Source organism: Schistocerca cancellata, unplaced genomic scaffold, assembly GCF_023864275.1.
Source record: "Schistocerca cancellata isolate TAMUIC-IGC-003103 unplaced genomic scaffold, iqSchCanc2.1 HiC_scaffold_630, whole genome shotgun sequence".
NCBI classification, from domain to species: domain Eukaryota; kingdom Metazoa; phylum Arthropoda; class Insecta; order Orthoptera; family Acrididae; genus Schistocerca; species Schistocerca cancellata.
Window position 1 is genome coordinate 94,550 of NW_026046641.1, and position 26,494 is coordinate 121,043.

General features: G+C 49.2%; 37 non-coding genes across 37 annotated transcripts; 19 read left to right on the forward strand and 18 right to left on the reverse strand.

Moving 5' to 3' along the window:
- The first annotated feature begins 467 nt into the window (after positions 1-467).
- Positions 468-540, forward strand: Trnav-aac (transfer RNA valine (anticodon AAC)). Its single transcript has one exon. It is a non-coding gene; the product is annotated as a tRNA-Val (tRNA).
- Positions 541-748: 208 nt separating this feature from the next.
- On the reverse strand, positions 749-820 carry Trnap-cgg (transfer RNA proline (anticodon CGG)). Its single transcript has one exon. It is a non-coding gene; the product is annotated as a tRNA-Pro (tRNA).
- A 235-nt stretch (positions 821-1,055) lies between these two features.
- Trnav-uac (transfer RNA valine (anticodon UAC)) lies at positions 1,056-1,128 on the forward strand. The gene has a single exon. It is a non-coding gene; the product is annotated as a tRNA-Val (tRNA).
- Positions 1,129-1,763: 635 nt separating this feature from the next.
- Trnap-ugg (transfer RNA proline (anticodon UGG)) lies at positions 1,764-1,835 on the reverse strand. The gene has a single exon. It is a non-coding gene; the product is annotated as a tRNA-Pro (tRNA).
- Positions 1,836-3,335: 1,500 nt separating this feature from the next.
- Trnav-aac (transfer RNA valine (anticodon AAC)) lies at positions 3,336-3,408 on the forward strand. Its single transcript has one exon. It is a non-coding gene; the product is annotated as a tRNA-Val (tRNA).
- A 208-nt stretch (positions 3,409-3,616) lies between these two features.
- On the reverse strand, positions 3,617-3,688 carry Trnap-cgg (transfer RNA proline (anticodon CGG)). Its single transcript has one exon. It is a non-coding gene; the product is annotated as a tRNA-Pro (tRNA).
- A 235-nt stretch (positions 3,689-3,923) lies between these two features.
- Trnav-uac (transfer RNA valine (anticodon UAC)) lies at positions 3,924-3,996 on the forward strand. The gene has a single exon. It is a non-coding gene; the product is annotated as a tRNA-Val (tRNA).
- A 635-nt stretch (positions 3,997-4,631) lies between these two features.
- Positions 4,632-4,703, reverse strand: Trnap-ugg (transfer RNA proline (anticodon UGG)). Its single transcript has one exon. It is a non-coding gene; the product is annotated as a tRNA-Pro (tRNA).
- Positions 4,704-6,203: 1,500 nt separating this feature from the next.
- Positions 6,204-6,276, forward strand: Trnav-aac (transfer RNA valine (anticodon AAC)). The gene has a single exon. It is a non-coding gene; the product is annotated as a tRNA-Val (tRNA).
- A 208-nt stretch (positions 6,277-6,484) lies between these two features.
- Positions 6,485-6,556, reverse strand: Trnap-cgg (transfer RNA proline (anticodon CGG)). The gene has a single exon. It is a non-coding gene; the product is annotated as a tRNA-Pro (tRNA).
- Positions 6,557-6,791: 235 nt separating this feature from the next.
- Positions 6,792-6,864, forward strand: Trnav-uac (transfer RNA valine (anticodon UAC)). The gene has a single exon. It is a non-coding gene; the product is annotated as a tRNA-Val (tRNA).
- A 635-nt stretch (positions 6,865-7,499) lies between these two features.
- On the reverse strand, positions 7,500-7,571 carry Trnap-ugg (transfer RNA proline (anticodon UGG)). The gene has a single exon. It is a non-coding gene; the product is annotated as a tRNA-Pro (tRNA).
- A 1,500-nt stretch (positions 7,572-9,071) lies between these two features.
- Trnav-aac (transfer RNA valine (anticodon AAC)) lies at positions 9,072-9,144 on the forward strand. The gene has a single exon. It is a non-coding gene; the product is annotated as a tRNA-Val (tRNA).
- Positions 9,145-9,352: 208 nt separating this feature from the next.
- On the reverse strand, positions 9,353-9,424 carry Trnap-cgg (transfer RNA proline (anticodon CGG)). The gene has a single exon. It is a non-coding gene; the product is annotated as a tRNA-Pro (tRNA).
- A 235-nt stretch (positions 9,425-9,659) lies between these two features.
- Positions 9,660-9,732, forward strand: Trnav-uac (transfer RNA valine (anticodon UAC)). The gene has a single exon. It is a non-coding gene; the product is annotated as a tRNA-Val (tRNA).
- Positions 9,733-10,367: 635 nt separating this feature from the next.
- Positions 10,368-10,439, reverse strand: Trnap-ugg (transfer RNA proline (anticodon UGG)). Its single transcript has one exon. It is a non-coding gene; the product is annotated as a tRNA-Pro (tRNA).
- Positions 10,440-11,951: 1,512 nt separating this feature from the next.
- Positions 11,952-12,024, forward strand: Trnav-aac (transfer RNA valine (anticodon AAC)). The gene has a single exon. It is a non-coding gene; the product is annotated as a tRNA-Val (tRNA).
- Positions 12,025-12,232: 208 nt separating this feature from the next.
- On the reverse strand, positions 12,233-12,304 carry Trnap-cgg (transfer RNA proline (anticodon CGG)). The gene has a single exon. It is a non-coding gene; the product is annotated as a tRNA-Pro (tRNA).
- Positions 12,305-12,539: 235 nt separating this feature from the next.
- Trnav-uac (transfer RNA valine (anticodon UAC)) lies at positions 12,540-12,612 on the forward strand. The gene has a single exon. It is a non-coding gene; the product is annotated as a tRNA-Val (tRNA).
- A 635-nt stretch (positions 12,613-13,247) lies between these two features.
- Positions 13,248-13,319, reverse strand: Trnap-ugg (transfer RNA proline (anticodon UGG)). Its single transcript has one exon. It is a non-coding gene; the product is annotated as a tRNA-Pro (tRNA).
- A 1,500-nt stretch (positions 13,320-14,819) lies between these two features.
- Positions 14,820-14,892, forward strand: Trnav-aac (transfer RNA valine (anticodon AAC)). Its single transcript has one exon. It is a non-coding gene; the product is annotated as a tRNA-Val (tRNA).
- A 208-nt stretch (positions 14,893-15,100) lies between these two features.
- Positions 15,101-15,172, reverse strand: Trnap-cgg (transfer RNA proline (anticodon CGG)). The gene has a single exon. It is a non-coding gene; the product is annotated as a tRNA-Pro (tRNA).
- Positions 15,173-15,407: 235 nt separating this feature from the next.
- Positions 15,408-15,480, forward strand: Trnav-uac (transfer RNA valine (anticodon UAC)). The gene has a single exon. It is a non-coding gene; the product is annotated as a tRNA-Val (tRNA).
- Positions 15,481-16,115: 635 nt separating this feature from the next.
- On the reverse strand, positions 16,116-16,187 carry Trnap-ugg (transfer RNA proline (anticodon UGG)). Its single transcript has one exon. It is a non-coding gene; the product is annotated as a tRNA-Pro (tRNA).
- Positions 16,188-17,666: 1,479 nt separating this feature from the next.
- Positions 17,667-17,739, forward strand: Trnav-aac (transfer RNA valine (anticodon AAC)). Its single transcript has one exon. It is a non-coding gene; the product is annotated as a tRNA-Val (tRNA).
- A 208-nt stretch (positions 17,740-17,947) lies between these two features.
- Positions 17,948-18,019, reverse strand: Trnap-cgg (transfer RNA proline (anticodon CGG)). The gene has a single exon. It is a non-coding gene; the product is annotated as a tRNA-Pro (tRNA).
- A 235-nt stretch (positions 18,020-18,254) lies between these two features.
- Positions 18,255-18,327, forward strand: Trnav-uac (transfer RNA valine (anticodon UAC)). Its single transcript has one exon. It is a non-coding gene; the product is annotated as a tRNA-Val (tRNA).
- A 635-nt stretch (positions 18,328-18,962) lies between these two features.
- On the reverse strand, positions 18,963-19,034 carry Trnap-ugg (transfer RNA proline (anticodon UGG)). Its single transcript has one exon. It is a non-coding gene; the product is annotated as a tRNA-Pro (tRNA).
- Positions 19,035-20,546: 1,512 nt separating this feature from the next.
- Trnav-aac (transfer RNA valine (anticodon AAC)) lies at positions 20,547-20,619 on the forward strand. Its single transcript has one exon. It is a non-coding gene; the product is annotated as a tRNA-Val (tRNA).
- A 208-nt stretch (positions 20,620-20,827) lies between these two features.
- Positions 20,828-20,899, reverse strand: Trnap-cgg (transfer RNA proline (anticodon CGG)). Its single transcript has one exon. It is a non-coding gene; the product is annotated as a tRNA-Pro (tRNA).
- Positions 20,900-21,134: 235 nt separating this feature from the next.
- Positions 21,135-21,224, forward strand: Trnav-uac (transfer RNA valine (anticodon UAC)). Its single transcript has one exon. It is a non-coding gene; the product is annotated as a tRNA-Val (tRNA).
- Positions 21,225-21,860: 636 nt separating this feature from the next.
- Positions 21,861-21,932, reverse strand: Trnap-ugg (transfer RNA proline (anticodon UGG)). Its single transcript has one exon. It is a non-coding gene; the product is annotated as a tRNA-Pro (tRNA).
- Positions 21,933-23,432: 1,500 nt separating this feature from the next.
- On the forward strand, positions 23,433-23,505 carry Trnav-aac (transfer RNA valine (anticodon AAC)). Its single transcript has one exon. It is a non-coding gene; the product is annotated as a tRNA-Val (tRNA).
- Positions 23,506-23,713: 208 nt separating this feature from the next.
- On the reverse strand, positions 23,714-23,785 carry Trnap-cgg (transfer RNA proline (anticodon CGG)). Its single transcript has one exon. It is a non-coding gene; the product is annotated as a tRNA-Pro (tRNA).
- A 234-nt stretch (positions 23,786-24,019) lies between these two features.
- On the forward strand, positions 24,020-24,092 carry Trnav-uac (transfer RNA valine (anticodon UAC)). Its single transcript has one exon. It is a non-coding gene; the product is annotated as a tRNA-Val (tRNA).
- A 636-nt stretch (positions 24,093-24,728) lies between these two features.
- Positions 24,729-24,800, reverse strand: Trnap-ugg (transfer RNA proline (anticodon UGG)). The gene has a single exon. It is a non-coding gene; the product is annotated as a tRNA-Pro (tRNA).
- A 1,500-nt stretch (positions 24,801-26,300) lies between these two features.
- On the forward strand, positions 26,301-26,373 carry Trnav-aac (transfer RNA valine (anticodon AAC)). Its single transcript has one exon. It is a non-coding gene; the product is annotated as a tRNA-Val (tRNA).
- The last annotated feature ends 121 nt before the right edge of the window (positions 26,374-26,494 follow it).

The following is a 26,494-nucleotide window of genomic DNA, read 5'->3' on the forward strand; positions in this document are numbered from 1 at the left end:
TCAGTAAAATACTGTGTGATTTACACCTGGTTTCCTTCTTCCAAAAGCGATATTAAGAAGTACATCGACTGCAGCGTCATTGACGGTCGTGGGTCCGGGCGCCGGCGCGCCAGCGGTGGCCTGACGGAGCTGCTGGTGCCTTCATGTAGAGCTACCGCTGAGTCCGGGCTCCTCGCCGCTAACGAAGTGATTGCTTTTGGTGACATCATTTGCAATAGCGACTGCGCGAATTGACGGTACCTCGTATGGAAAGAATGAGAAGCTGATGCTGCTGAGGACTCGGCCGCGAGCATTTCCGACGACTTCTTGGGCTCTCATTCGTGATGGCATTCAGACAGGCAAGGGTGCTGTCGATTGTTGCATACGAATGCGAAATACCTGCATTGTGCGTTTCCGCAAAGTGATTTTTACGCCAAAGTTGCGATCGTCCTACAAGTTGTGTCAGATGTGGAGCACAGAGCGTAGCAGTTTCCGTGGTGTAGCGGTTATCACGTCTGCCTAACACGCAGAAGGTCCCCGGTTCGATTCCGGGCGGAAACACTTTTTCGTCGCACTCAACAAGACCCTTGCTACAATCTCTACTGTGACCATTTAAATCAATTTCAAACGGCCCACCACCAGGGCTCAGATGATACATGAAACTCTTTCAGAACCGGCTACTTGGTTTTTGTGCTTACCTGGAGGGCTGGAAATGCGCGGAACAGCCGCCGGCATGACGGTAGTTGCCACACGTTTGCACAAAACGCAAGGGCTCGTCCGGGATTTGAACCCGGGACCTCCTGCACCCGAAGCAGGAATCATACCCCTAGACCAACGAGCCTGTTCGTAGCGTCTAAGCGCTGCACATGACTGACGCCTCCGTTCTTGGTATCACCATGCAGAGCTGCCGCTCACCCAGCGTTTTCCCTGGCTGTTGCGGTTTGATTGTTTTCATCGATGTCTTTTACAATAGCAAACTTCTAGAATCGGAGGGAGCTCGTAGGCGATGCCTTTGCTTACGCAGGAAAAATCTGTTGCCACTACGGGTTTCTAGGTAGAACAGCCGCAGAGCCGTCGTTTCCGTGGTGTAGCGGTTATCACGTCTGCTTTACACGCAGAAGGTCCCCGGTTCGATCCCGGGCGGAAACACGACTTTTTTTAAACCCCTTTTCGGATTCCATTTCCGAGATTACGTCACGTCTGCGTATGCATGGATAATAAATGTCGTGTGCTACACGGATATCGCTTCATTTTACTGTCAAATGCTCTTGCTCCCATAGTGTGCCGGTATTCAGTAACTCAGAACGCTCGTAGCTCCATTCTGGCCGGCAAAGTTTATAATCCATTTCTTCAGGACTACTTCAAGTGCGCTTCATACTGGCTTTCCTGAGCTCACTGCACTCGCCTTGTCACAGCTCTGTTGAAGTGTGAACGTAACTAATAGTGAGAAACTCTTAACTACGCTCAGTCTTGTATCCCACCCTTTGGTTGTTGTCGTCGCTAATCAGATGAAGGTAGACTGCTCCACGATTGAGGTTCGTCTCCACTCACGGTGCACATGTTCTGCAAACACAACCTTTGTTTTCCGTTGCATGCAAGATTACTGTCGGCTCTTCTACAGCATCGACCCATGTAATTTACTGGTGTCAGATTCTTGCCATATCAAACGGTCCCTTCATCACCGTAGTGCTACACAAAGCGTGCTGCGGCAGGCATCTATTCTTCATTGCAGAGCTGCAAACGTGGGTGAGCTCCACCTACTCTTCAGCACGGTCAAAACGGTAGGGCTCGTCCGGGATTTGAACCCGGGACCTCCTGCACCCAAAGCAGGAATCATACCCCTAGACCAACGAGCCACCTGCCAGTAGCAATGAAGCTAATCCCAAGCAGTCCAGCTCCGAGGAACACTAACTTCCATGTAAATCAGAAACAAAAGCGCTTTCTGAAGGCAGCGCTCACCACTGATGGGAAGAATATGAAAGGCAATGAATATAGAGTGAATAATTTCATCGCGCTCTGCAGATGAACAGACGGTGGTGTTTCACTTTCGTCATGTGCTTTCTCAGTGTCAAGGGAAGGCATGTGCACTAAACAAAAGAACATCGGGAATCCGAAACACCAACTCATAACGAAAAGATTGCGGAATATACTGCAAGCAAAACTTCCAGAAGACCACTCCTGAAGGCGTCGGTGCCTTAACAATTATTCCGTGCAGCAATGATCATCTAGGAAGAGCCAACTGTACGTGTCGCTCCACCACACAACTTTTTTTGATATTGTTTTACCTAAATTTCCATTACCTCTTCGTTACAAGAATACTGATGGTTTTCACCTGATCTGCTTCGTCCAGCAGCGATAGTAGTAAGTAAATCGACGACAGTTTCATTAAAAGTAGGTCAGACACAGAAATCGGAGTTACGTGTAGCTCATGTTATTACGCTTTCAAATGCAGTTCTCCGGCTGGGAGTAGTGGCGTACTCCTGTAATCCAAGCGTCTGGGAGGCCGTTGTTGTGGAAGAGATCTGGGAACAACTACAGATTCGGCCGTTTCATCAGCTCAGGAACGACCGCGACGCCTTCATCGAGCTCTGCAGATTGACCAGATAGCAGTGCGGAATTTTCGGCTAGTGGTGGCTCGGGGTTAAGAGAAGTCGAGAGCAGTGAGCAAAACTACATCGGGAAACCGAAACAGACGACTCATAACGGAAAGATTGCGGAATGTACTGCAAAAGCAAAACTTCGAGAAGACGAACTCTGAAGCCGTCGGTGCCTTAACAATCATTCCGTGCAGCAACGATAATCTGGCGAGAGCGAGGCGTGGGTGTCGCTCGACCACACAACACATTTTATATAATGTTCTACTTATTCTAAACTTGCGTTTCCAGATCATCAGTAAAATACTGTGTGATTTACACCTGGTTTCCTTCTTCCAAAAGCGATATTAAGAAGTACATCGACTGCAGCGTCATTGACGGTCGTGGGTCCGGGCGCCGGCGCGCCAGCGGTGGCCTGACGGAGCTGCTGGTGCCTTCATGTAGAGCTACCGCTGAGTCCGGGCTCCTCGCCGCTAACGAAGTGATTGCTTTTGGTGACATCATTTGCAATAGCGACTGCGCGAATTGACGGTACCTCGTATGGAAAGAATGAGAAGCTGATGCTGCTGAGGACTCGGCCGCGAGCATTTCCGACGACTTCTTGGGCTCTCATTCGTGATGGCATTCAGACAGGCAAGGGTGCTGTCGATTGTTGCATACGAATGCGAAATACCTGCATTGTGCGTTTCCGCAAAGTGATTTTTACGCCAAAGTTGCGATCGTCCTACAAGTTGTGTCAGATGTGGAGCACAGAGCGTAGCAGTTTCCGTGGTGTAGCGGTTATCACGTCTGCCTAACACGCAGAAGGTCCCCGGTTCGATTCCGGGCGGAAACACTTTTTCGTCGCACTCAACAAGACCCTTGCTACAATCTCTACTGTGACCATTTAAATCAATTTCAAACGGCCCACCACCAGGGCTCAGATGATACATGAAACTCTTTCAGAACCGGCTACTTGGTTTTTGTGCTTACCTGGAGGGCTGGAAATGCGCGGAACAGCCGCCGGCATGACGGTAGTTGCCACACGTTTGCACAAAACGCAAGGGCTCGTCCGGGATTTGAACCCGGGACCTCCTGCACCCGAAGCAGGAATCATACCCCTAGACCAACGAGCCTGTTCGTAGCGTCTAAGCGCTGCACATGACTGACGCCTCCGTTCTTGGTATCACCATGCAGAGCTGCCGCTCACCCAGCGTTTTCCCTGGCTGTTGCGGTTTGATTGTTTTCATCGATGTCTTTTACAATAGCAAACTTCTAGAATCGGAGGGAGCTCGTAGGCGATGCCTTTGCTTACGCAGGAAAAATCTGTTGCCACTACGGGTTTCTAGGTAGAACAGCCGCAGAGCCGTCGTTTCCGTGGTGTAGCGGTTATCACGTCTGCTTTACACGCAGAAGGTCCCCGGTTCAATCCCGGGCGGAAACACGACTTTTTTTAAACCCCTTTTCGGATTCCATTTCCGAGATTACGTCACGTCTGCGTATGCATGGATAATAAATGTCGTGTGCTACACGGATATCGCTTCATTTTACTGTCAAATGCTCTTGCTCCCATAGTGTACCGGTATTCAGTAACTCAGAACGCTCGTAGCTCCATTCTGGCCGGCAAAGTTTATAATCCATTTCTTCAGGACTACTTCAAGTGCGCTTCATACTGGCTTTCCTGAGCTCACTGCACTCGCCTTGTCACAGCTCTGTTGAAGTGTGAACGTAACTAATAGTGAGAAACTCTTAACTACGCTCAGTCTTGTATCCCACCCTTTGGTTGTTGTCGTCGCTAATCAGATGAAGGTAGACTGCTCCACGATTGAGGTTCGTCTCCACTCACGGTGCACATGTTCTGCAAACACAACCTTTGTTTTCCGTTGCATGCAAGATTACTGTCGGCTCTTCTACAGCATCGACCCATGTAATTTACTGGTGTCAGATTCTTGCCATATCAAACGGTCCCTTCATCACCGTAGTGCTACACAAAGCGTGCTGCGGCAGGCATCTATTCTTCATTGCAGAGCTGCAAACGTGGGTGAGCTCCACCTACTCTTCAGCACGGTCAAAACGGTAGGGCTCGTCCGGGATTTGAACCCGGGACCTCCTGCACCCAAAGCAGGAATCATACCCCTAGACCAACGAGCCACCTGCCAGTAGCAATGAAGCTAATCCCAAGCAGTCCAGCTCCGAGGAACACTAACTTCCATGTAAATCAGAAACAAAAGCGCTTTCTGAAGGCAGCGCTCACCACTGATGGGAAGAATATGAAAGGCAATGAATATAGAGTGAATAATTTCATCGCGCTCTGCAGATGAACAGACGGTGGTGTTTCACTTTCGTCATGTGCTTTCTCAGTGTCAAGGGAAGGCATGTGCACTAAACAAAAGAACATCGGGAATCCGAAACACCAACTCATAACGAAAAGATTGCGGAATATACTGCAAGCAAAACTTCCAGAAGACCACTCCTGAAGGCGTCGGTGCCTTAACAATTATTCCGTGCAGCAATGATCATCTAGGAAGAGCCAACTGTACGTGTCGCTCCACCACACAACTTTTTTTGATATTGTTTTACCTAAATTTCCATTACCTCTTCGTTACAAGAATACTGATGGTTTTCACCTGATCTGCTTCGTCCAGCAGCGATAGTAGTAAGTAAATCGACGACAGTTTCATTAAAAGTAGGTCAGACACAGAAATCGGAGTTACGTGTAGCTCATGTTATTACGCTTTCAAATGCAGTTCTCCGGCTGGGAGTAGTGGCGTACTCCTGTAATCCAAGCGTCTGGGAGGCCGTTGTTGTGGAAGAGATCTGGGAACAACTACAGATTCGGCCGTTTCATCAGCTCAGGAACGACCGCGACGCCTTCATCGAGCTCTGCAGATTGACCAGATAGCAGTGCGGAATTTTCGGCTAGTGGTGGCTCGGGGTTAAGAGAAGTCGAGAGCAGTGAGCAAAACTACATCGGGAAACCGAAACAGACGACTCATAACGAAAAGATTGCGGAATGTACTGCAAAAGCAAAACTTCGAGAAGACGAACTCTGAAGCCGTCGGTGCCTTAACAATCATTCCGTGCAGCAACGATAATCTGGCGAGAGCGAGGCGTGGGTGTCGCTCGACCACACAACACATTTTATATAATGTTCTACTTATTCTAAACTTGCGTTTCCAGATCATCAGTAAAATACTGTGTGATTTACACCTGGTTTCCTTCTTCCAAAAGCGATATTAAGAAGTACATCGACTGCAGCGTCATTGACGGTCGTGGGTCCGGGCGCCGGCGCGCCAGCGGTGGCCTGACGGAGCTGCTGGTGCCTTCATGTAGAGCTACCGCTGAGTCCGGGCTCCTCGCCGCTAACGAAGTGATTGCTTTTGGTGACATCATTTGCAATAGCGACTGCGCGAATTGACGGTACCTCGTATGGAAAGAATGAGAAGCTGATGCTGCTGAGGACTCGGCCGCGAGCATTTCCGACGACTTCTTGGGCTCTCATTCGTGATGGCATTCAGACAGGCAAGGGTGCTGTCGATTGTTGCATACGAATGCGAAATACCTGCATTGTGCGTTTCCGCAAAGTGATTTTTACGCCAAAGTTGCGATCGTCCTACAAGTTGTGTCAGATGTGGAGCACAGAGCGTAGCAGTTTCCGTGGTGTAGCGGTTATCACGTCTGCCTAACACGCAGAAGGTCCCCGGTTCGATTCCGGGCGGAAACACTTTTTCGTCGCACTCAACAAGACCCTTGCTACAATCTCTACTGTGACCATTTAAATCAATTTCAAACGGCCCACCACCAGGGCTCAGATGATACATGAAACTCTTTCAGAACCGGCTACTTGGTTTTTGTGCTTACCTGGAGGGCTGGAAATGCGCGGAACAGCCGCCGGCATGACGGTAGTTGCCACACGTTTGCACAAAACGCAAGGGCTCGTCCGGGATTTGAACCCGGGACCTCCTGCACCCGAAGCAGGAATCATACCCCTAGACCAACGAGCCTGTTCGTAGCGTCTAAGCGCTGCACATGACTGACGCCTCCGTTCTTGGTATCACCATGCAGAGCTGCCGCTCACCCAGCGTTTTCCCTGGCTGTTGCGGTTTGATTGTTTTCATCGATGTCTTTTACAATAGCAAACTTCTAGAATCGGAGGGAGCTCGTAGGCGATGCCTTTGCTTACGCAGGAAAAATCTGTTGCCACTACGGGTTTCTAGGTAGAACAGCCGCAGAGCCGTCGTTTCCGTGGTGTAGCGGTTATCACGTCTGCTTTACACGCAGAAGGTCCCCGGTTCGATCCCGGGCGGAAACACGACTTTTTTTAAACCCCTTTTCGGATTCCATTTCCGAGATTACGTCACGTCTGCGTATGCATGGATAATAAATGTCGTGTGCTACACGGATATCGCTTCATTTTACTGTCAAATGCTCTTGCTCCCATAGTGTACCGGTATTCAGTAACTCAGAACGCTCGTAGCTCCATTCTGGCCGGCAAAGTTTATAATCCATTTCTTCAGGACTACTTCAAGTGCGCTTCATACTGGCTTTCCTGAGCTCACTGCACTCGCCTTGTCACAGCTCTGTTGAAGTGTGAACGTAACTAATAGTGAGAAACTCTTAACTACGCTCAGTCTTGTATCCCACCCTTTGGTTGTTGTCGTCGCTAATCAGATGAAGGTAGACTGCTCCACGATTGAGGTTCGTCTCCACTCACGGTGCACATGTTCTGCAAACACAACCTTTGTTTTCCGTTGCATGCAAGATTACTGTCGGCTCTTCTACAGCATCGACCCATGTAATTTACTGGTGTCAGATTCTTGCCATATCAAACGGTCCCTTCATCACCGTAGTGCTACACAAAGCGTGCTGCGGCAGGCATCTATTCTTCATTGCAGAGCTGCAAACGTGGGTGAGCTCCACCTACTCTTCAGCACGGTCAAAACGGTAGGGCTCGTCCGGGATTTGAACCCGGGACCTCCTGCACCCAAAGCAGGAATCATACCCCTAGACCAACGAGCCACCTGCCAGTAGCAATGAAGCTAATCCCAAGCAGTCCAGCTCCGAGGAACACTAACTTCCATGTAAATCAGAAACAAAAGCGCTTTCTGAAGGCAGCGCTCACCACTGATGGGAAGAATATGAAAGGCAATGAATATAGAGTGAATAATTTCATCGCGCTCTGCAGATGAACAGACGGTGGTGTTTCACTTTCGTCATGTGCTTTCTCAGTGTCAAGGGAAGGCATGTGCACTAAACAAAAGAACATCGGGAATCCGAAACACCAACTCATAACGAAAAGATTGCGGAATATACTGCAAGCAAAACTTCCAGAAGACCACTCCTGAAGGCGTCGGTGCCTTAACAATTATTCCGTGCAGCAATGATCATCTAGGAAGAGCCAACTGTACGTGTCGCTCCACCACACAACTTTTTTTGATATTGTTTTACCTAAATTTCCATTACCTCTTCGTTACAAGAATACTGATGGTTTTCACCTGATCTGCTTCGTCCAGCAGCGATAGTAGTAAGTAAATCGACGACAGTTTCATTAAAAGTAGGTCAGACACAGAAATCGGAGTTACGTGTAGCTCATGTTATTACGCTTTCAAATGCAGTTCTCCGGCTGGGAGTAGTGGCGTACTCCTGTAATCCAAGCGTCTGGGAGGCCGTTGTTGTGGAAGAGATCTGGGAACAACTACAGATTCGGCCGTTTCATCAGCTCAGGAACGACCGCGACGCCTTCATCGAGCTCTGCAGATTGACCAGATAGCAGTGCGGAATTTTCGGCTAGTGGTGGCTCGGGGTTAAGAGAAGTCGAGAGCAGTGAGCAAAACTACATCGGGAAACCGAAACAGACGACTCATAACGAAAAGATTGCGGAATGTACTGCAAAAGCAAAACTTCGAGAAGACGAACTCTGAAGCCGTCGGTGCCTTAACAATCATTCCGTGCAGCAACGATAATCTGGCGAGAGCGAGGCGTGGGTGTCGCTCGACCACACAACACATTTTATATAATGTTCTACTTATTCTAAACTTGCGTTTCCAGATCATCAGTAAAATACTGTGTGATTTACACCTGGTTTCCTTCTTCCAAAAGCGATATTAAGAAGTACATCGACTGCAGCGTCATTGACGGTCGTGGGTCCGGGCGCCGGCGCGCCAGCGGTGGCCTGACGGAGCTGCTGGTGCCTTCATGTAGAGCTACCGCTGAGTCCGGGCTCCTCGCCGCTAACGAAGTGATTGCTTTTGGTGACATCATTTGCAATAGCGACTGCGCGAATTGACGGTACCTCGTATGGAAAGAATGAGAAGCTGATGCTGCTGAGGACTCGGCCGCGAGCATTTCCGACGACTTCTTGGGCTCTCATTCGTGATGGCATTCAGACAGGCAAGGGTGCTGTCGATTGTTGCATACGAATGCGAAATACCTGCATTGTGCGTTTCCGCAAAGTGATTTTTACGCCAAAGTTGCGATCGTCCTACAAGTTGTGTCAGATGTGGAGCACAGAGCGTAGCAGTTTCCGTGGTGTAGCGGTTATCACGTCTGCCTAACACGCAGAAGGTCCCCGGTTCGATTCCGGGCGGAAACACTTTTTCGTCGCACTCAACAAGACCCTTGCTACAATCTCTACTGTGACCATTTAAATCAATTTCAAACGGCCCACCACCAGGGCTCAGATGATACATGAAACTCTTTCAGAACCGGCTACTTGGTTTTTGTGCTTACCTGGAGGGCTGGAAATGCGCGGAACAGCCGCCGGCATGACGGTAGTTGCCACACGTTTGCACAAAACGCAAGGGCTCGTCCGGGATTTGAACCCGGGACCTCCTGCACCCGAAGCAGGAATCATACCCCTAGACCAACGAGCCTGTTCGTAGCGTCTAAGCGCTGCACATGACTGACGCCTCCGTTCTTGGTATCACCATGCAGAGCTGCCGCTCACCCAGCGTTTTCCCTGGCTGTTGCGGTTTGATTGTTTTCATCGATGTCTTTTACAATAGCAAACTTCTAGAATCGGAGGGAGCTCGTAGGCGATGCCTTTGCTTACGCAGGAAAAATCTGTTGCCACTACGGGTTTCTAGGTAGAACAGCCGCAGAGCCGTCGTTTCCGTGGTGTAGCGGTTATCACGTCTGCTTTACACGCAGAAGGTCCCCGGTTCGATCCCGGGCGGAAACACGACTTTTTTTAAACCCCTTTTCGGATTCCATTTCCGAGATTACGTCACGTCTGCGTATGCATGGATAATAAATGTCGTGTGCTACACGGATATCGCTTCATTTTACTGTCAAATGCTCTTGCTCCCATAGTGTACCGGTATTCAGTAACTCAGAACGCTCGTAGCTCCATTCTGGCCGGCAAAGTTTATAATCCATTTCTTCAGGACTACTTCAAGTGCGCTTCATACTGGCTTTCCTGAGCTCACTGCACTCGCCTTGTCACAGCTCTGTTGAAGTGTGAACGTAACTAATAGTGAGAAACTCTTAACTACGCTCAGTCTTGTATCCCACCCTTTGGTTGTTGTCGTCGCTAATCAGATGAAGGTAGACTGCTCCACGATTGAGGTTCGTCTCCACTCACGGTGCACATGTTCTGCAAACACAACCTTTGTTTTCCGTTGCATGCAAGATTACTGTCGGCTCTTCTACAGCATCGACCCATGTAATTTACTGGTGTCAGATTCTTGCCATATCAAACGGTCCCTTCATCACCGTAGTGCTACACAAAGCGTGCTGCGGCAGGCATCTATTCTTCATTGCAGAGCTGCAAACGTGGGTGAGCTCCACCTACTCTTCAGCACGGTCAAAACGGTAGGGCTCGTCCGGGATTTGAACCCGGGACCTCCTGCACCCAAAGCAGGAATCATACCCCTAGACCAACGAGCCACCTGCCAGTAGCAATGAAGCTAATCCCAAGCAGTCCAGCTCCGAGGAACACTAACTTCCATGTAAATCAGAAACAAAAGCGCTTTCTGAAGGCAGCGCTCACCACTGATGGGAAGAATATGAAAGGCAATGAATATAGAGTGAATAATTTCATCGCGCTCTGCAGATGAACAGACGGTGGTGTTTCACTTTCGTCATGTGCTTTCTCAGTGTCAAGGGAAGGCATGTGCACTAAACAAAAGAACATCGGGAATCCGAAACACCAACTCATAACGAAAAGATTGCGGAATATACTGCAAGCAAAACTTCCAGAAGACCACTCCTGAAGGCGTCGGTGCCTTAACAATTATTCCGTGCAGCAATGATCATCTAGGAAGAGCCAACTGTACGTGTCGCTCCACCACACAACTTTTTTTGATATTGTTTTACCTAAATTTCCATTACCTCTTCGTTACAAGAATACTGATGGTTTTCACCTGATCTGCTTCGTCCAGCAGCGATAGTAGTAAGTAAATCGACGACAGTTTCATTAAAAGTAGGTCAGACACAGAAATCGGAGTTACGTGTAGCTCATGTTATTACGCTTTCAAATGCAGTTCTCCGGCTGGGAGTAGTGGCGTACTCCTGTAATCCAAGCGTCTGGGAGGCCGTTGTTGTGGAAGAGATCTGGGAACAACTACAGATTCGGCCGTTTCATCAGCTCAGGAACGACCGCGACGCCTTCATCGAGCTCTGCAGATTGACCAGATAGCAGTGCGGAATTTTCGGCTAGTGGTGGCTCGGGGTTAAGAGAAGTCGAGAGCAGTGAGCAAAACTACATCGGGAAACCGAAACAGACGACTCATAACGAAAAGATTGCGGAATGTACTGCAAAAGCAAAACTTCGAGAAGACGAACTCTGAAGCCGTCGGTGCCTTAACAATCATTCCGCGCAGCAACGATAATCTGGCGAGAGCGAGGCGTGGGTGTCGCTCGACCACACAACACATTTTATAACACATTTTATATAATGTTCTACTTATTCTAAACTTGCGTTTCCAGATCATCAGTAAAATACTGTGTGATTTACACCTGGTTTCCTTCTTCCAAAAGCGATATTAAGAAGTACATCGACTGCAGCGTCATTGACGGTCGTGGGTCCGGGCGCCGGCGCGCCAGCGGTGGCCTGACGGAGCTGCTGGTGCCTTCATGTAGAGCTACCGCTGAGTCCGGGCTCCTCGCCGCTAACGAAGTGATTGCTTTTGGTGACATCATTTGCAATAGCGACTGCGCGAATTGACGGTACCTCGTATGGAAAGAATGAGAAGCTGATGCTGCTGAGGACTCGGCCGCGAGCATTTCCGACGACTTCTTGGGCTCTCATTCGTGATGGCATTCAGACAGGCAAGGGTGCTGTCGATTGTTGCATACGAATGCGAAATACCTGCATTGTGCGTTTCCGCAAAGTGATTTTTACGCCAAAGTTGCGATCGTCCTACAAGTTGTGTCAGATGTGGAGCACAGAGCGTAGCAGTTTCCGTGGTGTAGCGGTTATCACGTCTGCCTAACACGCAGAAGGTCCCCGGTTCGATTCCGGGCGGAAACACTTTTTCGTCGCACTCAACAAGACCCTTGCTACAATCTCTACTGTGACCATTTAAATCAATTTCAAACGGCCCACCACCAGGGCTCAGATGATACATGAAACTCTTTCAGAACCGGCTACTTGGTTTTTGTGCTTACCTGGAGGGCTGGAAATGCGCGGAACAGCCGCCGGCATGACGGTAGTTGCCACACGTTTGCACAAAACGCAAGGGCTCGTCCGGGATTTGAACCCGGGACCTCCTGCACCCGAAGCAGGAATCATACCCCTAGACCAACGAGCCTGTTCGTAGCGTCTAAGCGCTGCACATGACTGACGCCTCCGTTCTTGGTATCACCATGCAGAGCTGCCGCTCACCCAGCGTTTTCCCTGGCTGTTGCGGTTTGATTGTTTTCATCGATGTCTTTTACAATAGCAAACTTCTAGAATCGGAGGGAGCTCGTAGGCGATGCCTTTGCTTACGCAGGAAAAATCTGTTGCCACTACGGGTTTCTAGGTAGAACAGCCGCAGAGCCGTCGTTTCCGTGGTGTAGCGGTTATCACGTCTGCTTTACACGCAGAAGGTCCCCGGTTCGATCCCGGGCGGAAACACGACTTTTTTTAAACCCCTTTTCGGATTCCATTTCCGAGATTACGTCACGTCTGCGTATGCATGGATAATAAATGTCGTGTGCTACACGGATATCGCTTCATTTTACTGTCAAATGCTCTTGCTCCCATAGTGTACCGGTATTCAGTAACTCAGAACGCTCGTAGCTCCATTCTGGCCGGCAAAGTTTATAATCCATTTCTTCAGGACTACTTCAAGTGCGCTTCATACTGGCTTTCCTGAGCTCACTGCACTCGCCTTGTCACAGCTCTGTTGAAGTGTGAACGTAACTAATAGTGAGAAACTCTTAACTACGCTCAGTCTTGTATCCCACCCTTTGGTTGTTGTCGTCGCTAATCAGATGAAGGTAGACTGCTCCACGATTGAGGTTCGTCTCCACTCACGGTGCACATGTTCTGCAAACACAACCTTTGTTTTCCGTTGCATGCAAGATTACTGTCGGCTCTTCTACAGCATCGACCCATGTAATTTACTGGTGTCAGATTCTTGCCATATCAAACGGTCCCTTCATCACCGTAGTGCTACACAAAGCGTGCTGCGGCAGGCATCTATTCTTCATTGCAGAGCTGCAAACGTGGGTGAGCTCCACCTACTCTTCAGCACGGTCAAAACGGTAGGGCTCGTCCGGGATTTGAACCCGGGACCTCCTGCACCCAAAGCAGGAATCATACCCCTAGACCAACGAGCCACCTGCCAGTAGCAATGAAGCTAATCCCAAGCAGTCCAGCTCCGAGGAACACTAACTTCCATGTAAATCAGAAACAAAAGCGCTTTCTGAAGGCAGCGCTCACCACTGATGGGAAGAATATGAAAGGCAATGAATATAGAGTGAATAATTTCATCGCGCTCTGCAGATGAACAGACGGTGGTGTTTCACTTTCGTCATGTGCTTTCTCAGTGTCAAGGGAAGGCATGTGCACTAAACAAAAGAACATCGGGAATCCGAAACACCAACTCATAACGAAAAGATTGCGGAATATACTGCAAGCAAAACTTCCAGAAGACCACTCCTGAAGGCGTCGGTGCCTTAACAATTATTCCGTGCAGCAATGATCATCTAGGAAGAGCCAACTGTACGTGTCGCTCCACCACACAACTTTTTTTGATATTGTTTTACCTAAATTTCCATTACCTCTTCGTTACAAGAATACTGATGGTTTTCACCTGATCTGCTTCGTCCAGCAGCGATAGTAGTAAGTAAATCGACGACAGTTTCATTAAAAGTAGGTCAGACACAGAAATCGGAGTTACGTGTAGCTCATGTTATTACGCTTTCAAATGCAGTTCTCCGGCTGGGAGTAGTGGCGTACTCCTGTAATCCAAGCGTCTGGGAGGCCGTTGTTGTGGAAGAGATCTGGGAACAACTACAGATTCGGCCGTTTCATCAGCTCAGGAACGACCGCGACGCCTTCATCGAGCTCTGCAGATTGACCAGATAGCAGTGCGGAATTTTCGGCTAGTGGTGGCTCGGGGTTAAGAGAAGTCGAGAGCAGTGAGCAAAACTACATCGGGAAACCGAAACAGACGACTCATAACGAAAAGATTGCGGAATGTACTGCAAAAACAAAACTTCGAGAAGACGAACTCTGAAGCCGTCGGTGCCTTAACAATCATTCCGTGCAGCAACGATAATCTGGCGAGAGCGAGGCGTGGGTGTCGCTCGACCACACAACACATTTTATATAATGTTCTACTTATTCTAAACTTGCGTTTCCAGATCATCAGTAAAATACTGTGTGATTTACACCTGGTTTCCTTCTTCCAAAAGCGATATTAAGAAGTACATCGACTGCAGCGTCATTGACGGTCGTGGGTCCGGGCGCCGGCGCGCCAGCGGTGGCCTGACGGAGCTGCTGGTGCCTTCATGTAGAGCTACCGCTGAGTCCGGGCTCCTCGCCGCTAACGAAGTGATTGCTTTTGGTGACATCATTTGCAATAGCGACTGCGCGAATTGACGGTACCTCGTATGGAAAGAATGAGAAGCTGATGCTGCTGAGGACTCGGCCGCGAGCATTTCCGACGACTTCTTGGGCTCTCATTCGTGATGGCATTCAGACAGGCAAGGGTGCTGTCGATTGTTGCATACGAATGCGAAATACCTGCATTGTGCGTTTCCGCAAAGTGATTTTTACGCCAAAGTTGCGATCGTCCTACAAGTTGTGTCAGATGTGGAGCACAGAGCGTAGCAGTTTCCGTGGTGTAGCGGTTATCACGTCTGCCTAACACGCAGAAGGTCCCCGGTTCGATTCCGGGCGGAAACACTTTTTCGTCGCACTCAACAAGACCCTTGCTACAATCTCTACTGTGACCATTTAAATCAATTTCAAACGGCCCACCACCAGGGCTCAGATGATACATGAAACTCTTTCAGAACCGGCTACTTGGTTTTTGTGCTTACCTGGAGGGCTGGAAATGCGCGGAACAGCCGCCGGCATGACGGTAGTTGCCACACGTTTGCACAAAACGCAAGGGCTCGTCCGGGATTTGAACCCGGGACCTCCTGCACCCGAAGCAGGAATCATACCCCTAGACCAACGAGCCTGTTCGTAGCGTCTAAGCGCTGCACATGACTGACGCCTCCGTTCTTGGTATCACCATGCAGAGCTGCCGCTCACCCAGCGTTTTCCCTGGCTGTTGCGGTTTGATTGTTTTCATCGATGTCTTTTACAATAGCAAACTTCTAGAATCGGAGGGAGCTCGTAGGCGATGCCTTTGCTTACGCAGGAAAAATCTGTTGCCACTACGGGTTTCTAGGTAGAACAGCCGCAGAGCCGTCGTTTCCGTGGTGTAGCGGTTATCACGTCTGCTTTACACGCAGAAGGTCCCCGGTTCGATCCCGGGCGGAAACACGACTTTTTTTAAACCCCTTTTCGGATTCCATTTCCGAGATTACGTCACGTCTGCGTATGCATGGATAATAAATGTCGTGTGCTACACGGATATCGCTTCATTTTACTGTCAAATGCTCTTGCTCCCATAGTGTACCGGTATTCAGTAACTCAGAACGCTCGTAGCTCCATTCTGGCCGGCAAAGTTTATAATCCATTTCTTCAGGACTACTTCAAGTGCGCTTCATACTGGCTTTCCTGAGCTCACTGCACTCGCCTTGTCACAGCTCTGTTGAAGTGTGAACGTAACTAATAGTGAGAAACTCTTAACTACGCTCAGTCTTGTATCCCACCCTTTGGTTGTTGTCGTCGCTAATCAGATGAAGGTAGACTGCTCCACGATTGAGGTTCGTCTCCACTCACGGTGCACATGTTCTGCAAACACAACCTTTGTTTTCCGTTGCATGCAAGATTACTGTCGGCTCTTCTACAGCATCGACCCATGTAATTTACTGGTGTCAGATTCTTGCCATATCAAACGGTCCCTTCATCACCGTAGTGCTACACAAAGCGTGCTGCGGCAGGCATCTATTCTTCATTGCAGAGCTGCAAACGTGGGTGAGCTCCACCTACTCTTCAGCACGGTCAAAACGGTAGGGCTCGTCCGGGATTTGAACCCGGGACCTCCTGCACCCAAAGCAGGAATCATACCCCTAGACCAACGAGCCACCTGCCAGTAGCAATGAAGCTAATCCCAAGCAGTCCAGCTCCGAGGAACACTAACTTCCATGTAAATCAGAAACAAAAGCGCTTTCTGAAGGCAGCGCTCACCACTGATGGGAAGAATATGAAAGGCAATGAATATAGAGTGAATAATTTCATCGCGCTCTGCAGATGAACAGACGGTGGTGTTTCACTTTCGTCATGTGCTTTCTCAGTGTCAAGGGAAGGCATGTGCACTAAACAAAAGAACATCGGGAATCCGAAACACCAACTCATAACGAAAAGATTGCGGAATATACTGCAAGCAAAACTTCCAGAAGACCACTCCTGCACTTCCGTGCAGCAATGATCATCTAGGAAGAGCCAACTGTACGTGTCGCTCCACCACACAACTTTTTTTGATATTGTTTTACCTAAATTTCCATTACCTCTTCGTTACAAGAATACTGATGGTTTTCACCTGATCTGCTTCGTCCAGCAGCGATAGTAGTAAGTAAATCGACGACAGTTTCATTAAAAGTAGGTCAGACACAGAAATCGGAGTTACGTGTAGCTCATGTTATTACGCTTTCAAATGCAGTTCTCCGGCTGGGAGTAGTGGCGTACTCCTGTAATCCAAGCGTCTGGGAGGCCGTTGTTGTGGAAGAGATCTGGGAACAACTACAGATTCGGCCGTTTCATCAGCTCAGGAACGACCGCGACGCCTTCATCGAGCTCTGCAGATTGACCAGATAGCAGTGCGGAATTTTCGGCTAGTGGTGGCTCGGGGTTAAGAGAAGTCGAGAGCAGTGAGCAAAACTACATCGGGAAACCGAAACAGACGACTCATAACGAAAAGATTGCGGAATGTACTGCAAAAGCAAAACTTCGAGAAGACGAACTCTGAAGCCGTCGGTGCCTTAACAATCATTCCGTGCAGCAACGATAATCTGGCGAGAGCGAGGCGTGGGTGTCGCTCGACCACACAACACATTTTATATAATGTTCTACTTATTCTAAACTTGCGTTTCCAGATCATCAGTAAAATACTGTGTGATTTACACCTGGTTTCCTTCTTCCAAAAGCGATATTAAGAAGTACATCGACTGCAGCGTCATTGACGGTCGTGGGTCCGGGCGCCGGCGCGCCAGCGGTGGCCTGACGGAGCTGCTGGTGCCTTCATGTAGAGCTACCGCTGAGTCCGGGCTCCTCGCCGCTAACGAAGTGATTGCTTTTGGTGACATCATTTGCAATAGCGACTGCGCGAATTGACGGTACCTCGTATGGAAAGAATGAGAAGCTGATGCTGCTGAGGACTCGGCCGCGAGCATTTCCGACGACTTCTTGGGCTCTCATTCGTGATGGCATTCAGACAGGCAAGGGTGCTGTCGATTGTTGCATACGAATGCGAAATACCTGCATTGTGCGTTTCCGCAAAGTGATTTTTACGCCAAAGTTGCGATCGTCCTACAAGTTGTGTCAGATGTGGAGCACAGAGCGTAGCAGTTTCCGTGGTGTAGCGGTTATCACGTCTGCCTAACACGCAGAAGGTCCCCGGTTCGATTCCGGGCGGAAACACTTTTTCGTCGCACTCAACAAGACCCTTGCTACAATCTCTACTGTGACCATTTAAATCAATTTCAAACGGCCCACCACCAGGGCTCAGATGATACATGAAACTCTTTCAGAACCGGCTACTTGGTTTTTGTGCTTACCTGGAGGGCTGGAAATGCGCGGAACAGCCGCCGGCATGACGGTAGTTGCCACACGTTTGCACAAAACGCAAGGGCTCGTCCGGGATTTGAACCCGGGACCTCCTGCACCCGAAGCAGGAATCATACCCCTAGACCAACGAGCCTGTTCGTAGCGTCTAAGCGCTGCACATGACTGACGCCTCCGTTCTTGGTATCACCATGCAGAGCTGCCGCTCACCCAGCGTTTTCCCTGGCTGTTGCGGTTTGATTGTTTTCATCGATGTCTTTTACAATAGCAAACTTCTAGAATCGGAGGGAGCTCGTAGGCGATGCCTTTGCTTACGCAGGAAAAATCTGTTGCCACTACGGGTTTCTAGGTAGAACAGCCGCAGAGCCGTCGTTTCCGTGGTGTAGCGGTTATCACGTCTGCTTTACACGCAGAAGGTCCCCGGTTCGATCCCGGGCGGAAACACGACTTTTTTTAAACCCCTTTTCGGATTCCATTTCCGAGATTACGTCACGTCTGCGTATGCATGGATAATAAATGTCGTGTGCTACACGGATATCGCTTCATTTTACTGTCAAATGCTCTTGCTCCCATAGTGTACCGGTATTCAGTAACTCAGAACGCTCGTAGCTCCATTCTGGCCGGCAAAGTTTATAATCCATTTCTTCAGGACTACTTCAAGTGCGCTTCATACTGGCTTTCCTGAGCTCACTGCACTCGCCTTGTCACAGCTCTGTTGAAGTGTGAACGTAACTAATAGTGAGAAACTCTTAACTACGCTCAGTCTTGTATCCCACCCTTTGGTTGTTGTCGTCGCTAATCAGATGAAGGTAGACTGCTCCACGATTGAGGTTCGTCTCCACTCACGGTGCACATGTTCTGCAAACACAACCTTTGTTTTCCGTTGCATGCAAGATTACTGTCGGCTCTTCTACAGCATCGACCCATGTAATTTACTGGTGTCAGATTCTTGCCATATCAAACGGTCCCTTCATCACCGTAGTGCTACACAAAGCGTGCTGCGGCAGGCATCTATTCTTCATTGCAGAGCTGCAAACGTGGGTGAGCTCCACCTACTCTTCAGCACGGTCAAAACGGTAGGGCTCGTCCGGGATTTGAACCCGGGACCTCCTGCACCCAAAGCAGGAATCATACCCCTAGACCAACGAGCCACCTGCCAGTAGCAATGAAGCTAATCCCAAGCAGTCCAGCTCCGAGGAACACTAACTTCCATGTAAATCAGAAACAAAAGCGCTTTCTGAAGGCAGCGCTCACCACTGATGGGAAGAATATGAAAGGCAATGAATATAGAGTGAATAATTTCATCGCGCTCTGCAGATGAACAGACGGTGGTGTTTCACTTTCGTCATGTGCTTTCTCAGTGTCAAGGGAAGGCATGTGCACTAAACAAAAGAACATCGGGAATCCGAAACACCAACTCATAACGAAAAGATTGCGGAATATACTGCAAGCAAAACTTCCAGAAGACCACTCCTGAAGGCGTCGGTGCCTTAACAATTATTCCGTGCAGCAATGATCATCTAGGAAGAGCCAACTGTACGTGTCGCTCCACCACACAACTTTTTTTGATATTGTTTTACCTAAATTTCCATTACCTCTTCGTTACAAGAATACTGATGGTTTTCACCTGATCTGCTTCGTCCAGCAGCGATAGTAGTAAGTAAATCGACGACAGTTTCATTAAAAGTAGGTCAGACACAGAAATCGGAGTTACGTGTAGCTCATGTTATTACGCTTTCAAATGCAGTTCTCCGGCTGGGAGTAGTGGCGTACTCCTGTAATCCAAGCGTCTGGGAGGCCGTTGTTGTGGAAGAGATCTGGGAACAACTACAGATTCGGCCGTTTCATCAGCTCAGGAACGACCGCGACGCCTTCATCGAGCTCTGCAGATTGACCAGATAGCAGTGCGGAATTTTCGGCTAGTGGTGGCTCGGGGTTAAGAGAAGTCGAGAGCAGTGAGCAAAACTACATCGGGAAACCGAAACAGACGACTCATAACGAAAAGATTGCGGAATGTACTGCAAAAGCAAAACTTCGAGAAGACGAACTCTGAAGCCGTCGGTGCCTTAACAATCATTCCGCGCAGCAACGATAATCTGGCGAGAGCGAGGCGTGGGTGTCGCTCGACCACACAACACATTTTATAACACATTTTATATAATGTTCTACTTATTCTAAACTTGCGTTTCCAGATCATCAGTAAAATACTGTGTGATTTACACCTGGTTTCCTTCTTCCAAAAGCGATATTAAGAAGTACATCGACTGCAGCGTCATTGACGGTCGTGGGTCCGGGCGCCGGCGCGCCAGCGGTGGCCTGACGGAGCTGCTGGTGCCTTCATGTAGAGCTACCGCTGAGTCCGGGCTCCTCGCCGCTAACGAAGTGATTGCTTTTGGTGACATCATTTGCAATAGCGACTGCGCGAATTGACGGTACCTCGTATGGAAAGAATGAGAAGCTGATGCTGCTGAGGACTCGGCCGCGAGCATTTCCGACGACTTCTTGGGGTCTCATTCGTGATGGCATTCAGACAGGCAAGGGTGCTGTCGATTGTTGCATACGAATGCGAAATACCTGCATTGTGCGTTTCCGCAAAGTGATTTTTACGCCAAAGTTGCGATCGTCCTACAAGTTGTGTCAGATGTGGAGCACAGAGCGTAGCAGTTTCCGTGGTGTAGCGGTTATCACGTCTGCCTAACACGCAGAAGGTCCCCGGTTCGATTCCGGGCGGAAACACTTTTTCGTCGCACTCAACAAGACCCTTGCTACAATCTCTACTGTGACCATTTAAATCAATTTCAAACGGCCCACCACCAGGGCTCAGATGATACATGAAACTCTTTCAGAACCGGCTACTTGGTTTTTGTGCTTACCTGGAGGGCTGGAAATGCGCGGAACAGCCGCCGGCATGACGGTAGTTGCCACACGTTTGCACAAAACGCAAGGGCTCGTCCGGGATTTGAACCCGGGACCTCCTGCACCCGAAGCAGGAATCATACCCCTAGACCAACGAGCCTGTTCGTAGCGTCTAAGCGCTGCACATGACTGACGCCTCCGTTCTTGGTATCACCATGCAGAGCTGCCGCTCACCCAGCGTTTTCCCTGGCTGTTGCGGTTTGATTGTTTTCATCGATGTCTTTTACAATAGCAAACTTCTAGAATCGGAGGGAGCTCGTAGGCGATGCCTTTGCTTACGCAGGAAAAATCTGTTGCCACTACGGGTTTCTAGGTAGAACAGCCGCAGAGCCGTCGTTTCCGTGGTGTAGCGGTTATCACGTCTGCTTTACACGCAGAAGGTCCCCGGTTCGAGAAGGTCCCCGGTTCGATCCCGGGCGGAAACACGACTTTTTTTAAACCCCTTTTCGGATTCCATTTCCGAGATAACGTCACGTCTGCGTATGCATGGATAATAAATGTCGTGTGCTACACGGATATCGCTTCATTTTACTGTCAAATGCTCTTGCTCCCATAGTGTACCGGTATTCAGTAACTCAGAACGCTCGTAGCTCCATTCTGGCCGGCAAAGTTTATAATCCATTTCTTCAGGACTACTTCAAGTGCGCTTCATACTGGCTTTCCTGAGCTCACTGCACTCGCCTTGTCACAGCTCCGTTGAAGTGTGAACGTAACTAATAGTGAGAAACTCTTAACTACGCTCAGTCTTGTATCCCACCCTTTGGTTGTTGTCGTCGCTAACCAGATGAAGGTAGACTGCTCCACGATTGAGGTTCGTCTCCACTCACGGTGCACATGTTCTGCAAAGACAACCTTTGTTTTCCGTTGCATGCAAGATTACTGTCGGCTCTTCTACAGCAATCGACCCATGTAATTTACTGGTGTCAGATTCTTGCCATATCAAACGGTCCCTTCATCACCGTAGTGCTACACAAAGCGTGCTGCGGCAGGCATCTATTCTTCATTGCAGAGCTGCAAACGTGGGTGAGCTCCACCTACTCTTCAGCACGGTCAAAACGGTAGGGCTCGTCCGGGATTTGAACCCGGGACCTCCTGCACCCAAAGCAGGAATCATACCCCTAGACCAACGAGCCACCTGCCAGTAGCAATGAAGCTAATCCCAAGCAGTCCAGCTCCGAGGAACACTAACTTCCATGTAAATCAGAAACAAAAGCGCTTTCTGAAGGCAGCGCTCACCACTGATGGGAAGAATATGAAAGGCAATGAATATAGAGTGAATAATTTCATCGCGCTCTGCAGATGAACAGACGGTGGTGTTTCACTTTCGTCATGTGCTTTCTCAGTGTCAAGGGAAGGCAAATGCACTAAACAAAAGAACATCGGGAATCCGAAACACCAACTCATAACGAAAAGATTGCGGAATATACTGCAAGCAAAACTTCCAGAAGACCACTCCTGAAGGCGTCGGTGCCTTAACAATTATTGCGTGCAGCAATGATCATCTAGGAAGAGCCAACTGTACGTGTCGCTCCACCACACAACTTTTTTTGATATTGTTTTACCTAAATTTCCATTACCTCTTCGTTACAAGAATACTGATGGTTTTCACCTGATCTGCTTCGTCCAGCAGCGATAGTAGTAAGTAAATCGACGACAGTTTCATTAAAAGTAGGTCAGACACAGAAATCGGAGTTACGTGTAGCTCATGTTATTACGCTTTCAAATGCAGTTCTCCGGCTGGGAGTAGTGGCGTACTCCTGTAATCCAAGCGTCTGGGAGGCCGTTGTTGTGGAAGAGATCTGGGAACAACTACAGATTCGGCCGTTTCATCAGCTCAGGAACGACCGCGACGCCTTCATCGAGCTCTGCAGATTGACCAGATAGCAGTGCGGAATTTTCGGCTAGTGGTGGCTCGGGGTTAAGAGAAGTCGAGAGCAGTGAGCAAAACTACATCGGGAAACCGAAACAGACGACTCATAACGAAAAGATTGCGGAATGTACTGCAAAAGCAAAACTTCGAGAAGACGAACTCTGAAGCCGTCGGTGCCTTAACAATCATTCCGTGCAGCAACGATAATCTGGCGAGAGCGAGGCGTGGGTGTCGCTCGACCACACAACACATTTTATATAATGTTCTACTTATTCTAAACTTGCGTTTCCAGATCATCAGTGAAATACTGTGTGATTTACACCTGGTTTCCTTCTTCCAAAAGCGATATTAAGAAGTGCATCGACTGCAGCGTCATTGACGGTCGTGGGTCCGGGCGCCGGCGCGCCAGCGGTGGCCTGTCGGAGCTGCTGGTGCCTCCATGTAGAGCTACCGCTGAGCCCAGGCTCCTCGCCGCTAACGAAGTGATTGCTTTTGGTGACATCATTTGCAATAGCGACTGCGCGAATTGACGGTACCTCGTATGGAAAGAATGAGAAGCTGATGCTGCTGAGGACTCGGCCGCGAGCATTTCCGACGACTTCTTGGGCTCTCATTCGTGATGGCATTCAGACAGGCAAGGGTGCTGTCGATTGTTGCATACGAATGCGAAATACCTGCATTGTGCGTTTCCGCAAAGTGATTTTTACGCCAAAGTTGCGATCGTCCTACAAGTTGTGTCAGATGTGGAGCACAGAGCGTAGCAGTTTCCGTGGTGTAGCGGTTATCACGTCTGCCTAACACGCAGAAGGTCCCCGGTTAGATTCCGGGCGGAAACACTTTTTCGTCGCACTCAACAAGACCCTTGCTACAATCTCTACTGTGACCATTTAAATCAATTTCAAACGGCCCACCACCAGGGCTCAGATGATACATGAAACTCTTTCAGAACCGGCTACTTGGTTTTTGTGCTTACCTGGAGGGCTGGAAATGCGCGGAACAGCCGCCGGCATGACGGTAGTTGCCACACGTTTGCACAAAACGCAAGGGCTCGTCCGGGATTTGAACCCGGGACCTCCTGCACCCGAAGCAGGAATCATACCCCTAGACCAACGAGCCTGTTCGTAGCGTCTAAGCGCTGCACATGACTGACGCCTCCGTTCTTGGTATCACCATGCAGAGCTGCCGCTCACCCAGCGTTTTCCCTGGCTGTTGCGGTTTGATTGTTTTCATCGATGTCTTTTACAATAGCAACTTCTAGAATCGGAGGGAGCTCGTAGGCGATGCCTTTGCTTACGCAGGAAAAATCTGTTGCCACTACGGGTTTCTAGGCAGAACAGCCGAAGAGCCGTCGTTTCCGTGGTGTAGCGGTTATCACGTCTGCTTTACACGCAGAAGGTCCCCGGTTCGATCCCGGGCGGAAACACGACTTTTTTTAAACCCCTTTTCGGATTCCATTTCCGAGATAACGTCACGTCTGCGTATGCATGGATAATAAATGTCGTGTGCTACACGGATATCGCTTCATTTTACTGTCAAATGCTCTTGCTCCCATAGTGTACCGGTATTCAGTAACTCAGAACGCTCGTAGCTCCATTCTGGCCGGCAAAGTTTATAATCCATTTCTTCAGGACTACTTCAAGTGCGCTTCATACTGGCTTTCCTGAGCTCACTGCACTCGCCTTGTCACAGCTCCGTTGAAGTGTGAACGTAACTAATAGTGAGAAACTCTTAACTACGCTCAGTCTTGTATCCCACCCTTTGGTTGTTGTCGTCGCTAACCAGATGAAGGTAGACTGCTCCACGATTGAGGTTCGTCTCCACTCACGGTGCACATGTTCTGCAAAGACAACCTTTGTTTTCCGTTGCATGCAAGATTACTGTCGGCTCTTCTACAGCAATCGACCCATGTAATTTACTGGTGTCAGATTCTTGCCATATCAAACGGTCCCTTCATCACCGTAGTGCTACACAAAGCGTGCTGCGGCAGGCATCTATTCTTCATTGCAGAGCTGCAAACGTGGGTGAGCTCCACCTACTCTTCAGCACGGTCAAAACGGTAGGGCTCGTCCGGGATTTGAACCCGGGACCTCCTGCACCCAAAGCAGGAATCATACCCCTAGACCAACGAGCCACCTGCCAGTAGCAATGAAGCTAATCCCAAGCAGTCCAGCTCCGAGGAACACTAACTTCCATGTAAATCAGAAACAAAAGCGCTTTCTGAAGGCAGCGCTCACCACTGATGGGAAGAATATGAAAGGCAATGAATATAGAGTGAATAATTTCATCGCGCTCTGCAGATGAACAGACGGTGGTGTTTCACTTTCGTCATGTGCTTTCTCAGTGTCAAGGGAAGGCAAATGCACTAAACAAAAGAACATCGGGAATCCGAAACACCAACTCATAACGAAAAGATTGCGGAATATACTGCAAGCAAAACTTCCAGAAGACCACTCCTGAAGGCGTCGGTGCCTTAACAATTATTCCGTGCAGCAATGATCATCTAGGAAGAGCCAACTGTACGTGTCGCTCCACCACACAACTTTTTTTGATATTGTTTTACCTAAATTTCCATTACCTCTTCGTTACAAGAATACTGATGGTTTTCACCTGATCTGCTTCGTCCAGCAGCGATAGTAGTAAGTAAATCGACGACAGTTGCATTAAAAGTAGGTCAGACACAGAAATCGGAGTTACGTGTAGCTCATGTTATTACGCTTTCAAATGCAGTTCTCCGGCTGGGAGTAGTGGCGTACTCCTGTAATCCAAGCGTCTGGGAGGCCGTTGTTGTGGAAGAGATCTGGGAACAACTACAGATTCGGCCGTTTCATCAGCTCAGGAACGACCGCGACGCCTTCATCGAGCTCTGCAGATTGACCAGATAGCAGTGCGGAATTTTCGGCTAGTGGTGGCTCGGGGTTAAGAGAAGTCGAGAGCAGTGAGCAAAACTACATCGGGAAACCGAAACAGACGACTCATAACGAAAAGATTGCGGAATGTACTGCAAAAGCAAAACTTCGAGAAGACGAACTCTGAAGCCGTCGGTGCCTTAACAATCATTCCGTGCAGCAACGATAATCTGGCGAGAGCGAGGCGTGGGTGTCGCTCGACCACACAACACATTTTATATAATGTTCTACTTATTCTAAACTTGCGTTTCCAGATCATCAGTGAAATACTGTGTGATTTACACCTGGTTTCCTTCTTCCAAAAGCGATATTAAGAAGTGCATCGACTGCAGCGTCATTGACGGTCGTGGGTCCGGGCGCCGGCGCGCCAGCGGTGGCCTGTCGGAGCTGCTGGTGCCTCCATGTAGAGCTACCGCTGAGCCCAGGCTCCTCGCCGCTAACGAAGTGATTGCTTTTGGTGACATCATTTGCAATAGCGACTGCGCGAATTGACGGTACCTCGTATGGAAAGAATGAGAAGCTGATGCTGCTGAGGACTCGGCCGCGAGCATTTCCGACGACTTCTTGGGCTCTCATTCGTGATGGCATTCAGACAGGCAAGGGTGCTGTCGATTGTTGCATACGAATGCGAAATACCTGCATTGTGCGTTTCCGCAAAGTGATTTTTACGCCAAAGTTGCGATCGTCCTACAAGTTGTGTCAGATGTGGAGCACAGAGCGTAGCAGTTTCCGTGGTGTAGCGGTTATCACGTCTGCCTAACACGCAGAAGGTCCCCGGTTAGATTCCGGGCGGAAACACTTTTTCGTCGCACTCAACAAGACCCTTGCTACAATCTCTACTGTGACCATTTAAATCAATTTCAAACGGCCCACCACCAGGGCTCAGATGATACATGAAACTCTTTCAGAACCGGCTACT